General features: G+C 44.6%; 1 long non-coding RNA gene across 1 annotated transcript; it reads right to left on the reverse strand.

Annotated features, from left to right (window-relative positions):
* Positions 1 to 895: 895 nt before the first annotated feature.
* Positions 896 to 3977, reverse strand: LOC145718554 (uncharacterized). Its single transcript, XR_014141890.1, has 2 exons — positions 2913 to 3977; positions 896 to 1519 (listed from the first exon to the last, which is right to left on the reverse strand). It is a non-coding gene; the product is annotated as an uncharacterized LOC145718554 (long non-coding RNA).
* Positions 3978 to 4170: the final 193 nt, after the last annotated feature.

Consider the following 4170-nt stretch of genomic DNA (forward strand, 5'->3'; position numbering starts at 1 on the left):
TTGATGGAGCCATAGGACAGGAGGAGAGAAGTAATGAGGGCAGAGCTTCCAAGCTCAGGAAACCACGGAGAGGACCTTGACTGGTGCTCTGAGTGCAAGGTGGGGAATGTTACCCATGTTGGAGCCGGGGTGTAACAGGAACTGATTTATGTCTTAACGGCCACACTGGCTGCTATGTCGAGACCAAGCCCAGAGGCAGCGAGGCCAGGTGGGCGGCCAGGTGGGCAGCAGTAATGGCTCGGACCAAGCGGTAGCTGAGGGGGCGGTAAGAAGTTGCCACATTCCAGACACGCCTTGAGCGTAGGGCCAACAGGACTGGCCGCGTGGTGGAAGACAGAGTGGGGGCAGGATGACTTCCAGCTTTCACCTTGTGCACCTGGTTGTTACAAGGAGATCTGGCGTGTGTCAGCGTCCCGAAAATGTAAGTGTTGGTATTATGGCCACGATCTGATTTGGTCTAAGACTTGATTATCTAACTGATCCACAGCAAGGTAGAAAAAGCAATTAAGGAGAGAGAGAGAGAGAGAGAGACGCTCCTTCCTGGGAGATGTGGGATCGGGAGGGAAAGAAACAGCAGTTGAGAAGAGAAGGCTGAACAAATTCATTAAGAGGGGACACAAGAAGTCACAAAAGCCCCAGGCGCTCAGCACCAGTCAGTGGGGGACCAGCGTTCCAGCATGCCTTGGTAAGTCCTCAGGGATTGTCTTATGAAAGTTAATTTTCTTAATGCCAGTGAGTCATCCAAAAGATCAAATTCTGTTTATTGTATTCTGCTTAAAAGATCAGTAAAGTGTGTAACCCATTACAGAACAACTTCCATCTAAAATGCTCAAAATAAAATATTCGGCACTTAGAAGGATAATTCCTCAGATGCCTGGAAAAAAGGCTGCCCGCAGATTCTAGGAAGCGACATTTTATTGCACCAGCATAAATTCACCTACATTCAAAACGTGGGAGACACATTCACATCCATTATCTCCTTTGATGCTCATAAAAGCCCTAGGAGATAGATAATTATCCCTAACTTCATAGGCATAAAACTTACAGGCCCAGAAATGGGAAGTGATTTGTTTGAAGCCACACCACAGGACGGATCCAGAGCCATCGCTGGTGGTACAAGGAAAGGGCCCCTACCTCAGGGCCCCCTCGCTGGCCTATGACACCCCCACACCCACGTGCTTAGGACAGTGGCTCCCAGTGGGAAGATCAAGACCTAGAATTGAAATCCGGATCTGCCACTAACACCCGTATCATAATCTAAATAGGGGGCAGCCAAACACTTGCATGTCCATTCCAACTTGACTCAGCCCCTAATGACTTCCAGGAGTCCCGTGTTCGAGAGTTCCGTGACCAGACAGACGCAACTGGAAAGAGCCATGAGTTGGATCAGTAACGTCTGCCAGGAGCAGAAACCGGGGAGTGGAGGCATGCACAGCTCCCATCCGTCACCCTTGGGTTGTTGGACCTGTAAATTCCCTTCCTGATCTCGTGTCAGATGATTATGTCTACACAGAAATGTCTGGATCATGAATAAAGGAGAAATGGAAATTCATGAATAGAGCAGTTTTATACACATCAATCCGTTTCCACAACACCAGAGAGCCTCCACCAGAGGCTTTTTGTGCCATAAGGATATTTTCAAATATTTATACTTCACATTTGCAGAATATCCTCAACTCTGTGAGGCTCCAGGTAATATACTTTGCTTACGCTTTTATATATTTTCCAATTGCCAGTTGTAAAAATTTTATCTTAATCTTAAACTATTGCCAACAGGCCCTTGCTCGTATTTCCAGGATGTGTTACTGTTAATGGTGGAAGTAGTTTTACTGCCTAATCAGTTATCCTATAAATCCTAATTTGTTGAATAAATGACATTTTCACAGAGAAATAAAACCTTGGCCTAAAAGCAATAAATACAACCCACAGTGGGGGCAATGATGTCATTCCTACACCCAAATCTACACAGAATCATCTTCACACTGAACAACTTACTGTTGGGACTGGTTGCTATGGCCTAATTATGACGTCTCTCTTTGGATCAAGGCTCTAATAAACAGTATCGATGTGTTTGTGCGACAAAAGTCATCCTTGACCATCTCAAGAGGCAAAGGGCTAATTGGACTCTGATTCATGCCAGAAACCCTCTAATATTTATTGCTTCAAACAATAACATATCTATGAAATCAATGGGCAGCAAACAGAGGAGTCACCCTCTTTCGAGCCACAAATACATGTCAACGTGCATCCCCTACTCCATTTAACGCGCATGGTACCAATGGCAGGTGTTTTTCAAGACCTTGATCTTAAAGGTAAGGCAACAGAGGTAAGTTCACCGACTCAACAAATATTTCTGGAGCACATATTGGATGGTAGAGGTGGATTATATAACAGATTGGTTATACAGCTAGTAAGTGGTTGAGCTCAGCTCAGACCCCAGCCACCTGATTCCAGTTAGCCTGAGCTTTTTCTCTGTGCTAGCATCTCTCACACCTATCTGATGCAGCCCACCTCCATCAGACTTATCCAGGATATTTGTAATAACATATCCTTGGCCTCACTCAGACTTCCTGAATCCGAATGATGTCTTCTCAGCAGAGAAAGTTAATAAAAATCATTGCTGTATATGAAATGACGATAACACTGGATAATTTGCCTAATGTTTTCTTTTTTAGAAGCAGAAAATCACAAGTTGAGCAGGAACCTGAAAAGTCATCTGTCCAACTCCCTATCTGATAACTGAGCCCTGTCCATCCCTTCTTTGGCAGCACTGCCCAACTGGGGTGCCCGCCGCCTGCCAGGGTCTCACTTAACCCCTGTGCCCTTATAGCATCTCCGTGAAACTCCCGCTCAACAGTCTGAAGTCTTTGCTTAAACTGTAATGATCGTCGCCTGTGCATTTTTTCACTTACACGTTTGATGAGAAGGAACGCGGGTGACACGACCCCGAGCCCAAGGGCTGTGCATCCTGCTTTATGTACATCGGCGCCTTTAATCTTCACAAAACCTGCAAGAAATGTAGGTGAGTGTAATTTATTTAAGGTGAAGTTCATAACTGGTATTGCTTTCCCAGACTCTCAGTTTAACAATGCATCAGCTAAAATGTAATACTCTATTAAAGCAGCCTGAAAACAAAGGAAAAGGCAAAATTCCAAACCATCTTTGAAAACCAGAGACAGCAACAACTACTTAAAGAGGACTAATGGGATTTGTATTCACATCAAGGAAAGCTCGACCGAGATCACAAATGGCAGCAAGTATGTGTATCTCCATGCGGCCACTGGCAGGCAGTTAGGGAATGAGCAGAGCATGCCTCACGCCTGTTATATATCACCTTCCGAAGGTAAGGCAAATGGGGGAGGTCAGAATGGGCTAAATACTCCATTTGGAAAGACTTTCTTCATTTAAAAAAAAAAAATCACCAAACTTTCTAAAACCAGCATGAAAAGAACACTCAAGAAGATCACCGAAGTATTAACCTAATAAATTGGAAGAGGAGCATGGCTCTAAAAGTGATTTATTGTTAAGAAATAAAATGTGAAACACAAGGAGTTTGTAAACATGACCACATATTCCACACCCTCCTTCCTGGCCTTTTGGTGGTGCTTTTCCCTAGGAAACTCTGGACTGGCCTTGGACTCACCTTTAACCATTGAGACATTAGCAGATGACAGGCTTGCTTGGGCAACTGTGCTTGTCCCCTCTTGCTGCCCTGTGGAACCATGGGACTGCCATATGCAGAGGCCTGGGTTAGCTTAACCCAGGGCTGGAAGACCACATGTCTGAGGCCCTGCAGCATGCTTTCCAACTGCCAGACCAGTCCTAGACCATCCACATCCAGGCAAGCCAGGCGGGAGCAGAAGAACCACCCAACTAATCTACAGGAGAGTAAGAAATAATCAATGTGTTATTCTAAGTCACTAAATTCTGTGATGCTTATTTCTTTTAAGATAGCAAAAGCTAACTGATAACTTGGTTTCATCAATAATATGCAAAAGACAACACATTTTAAAAAGAACATAATATTGAATCTCAGATCTGTACCTCTGAGACAAATAATGCAAGATATGTTAAGAAAAAAAAAAAGAAGAAGAAGGTAGCGGGAGGGGAGGAATGAAGCGGGGGAAATCGGAGGGGTGGACGAGCCATGAGAGATGATGGACTCTGAAA

The sequence above is a fragment of the Leptonychotes weddellii genome, unplaced genomic scaffold (assembly GCF_054177405.1).
Source record: "Leptonychotes weddellii isolate Sample4059 unplaced genomic scaffold, ASM5417740v2 HiC_scaffold_17475, whole genome shotgun sequence".
Classification (NCBI taxonomy): Eukaryota; Metazoa; Chordata; class Mammalia; order Carnivora; family Phocidae; genus Leptonychotes; species Leptonychotes weddellii.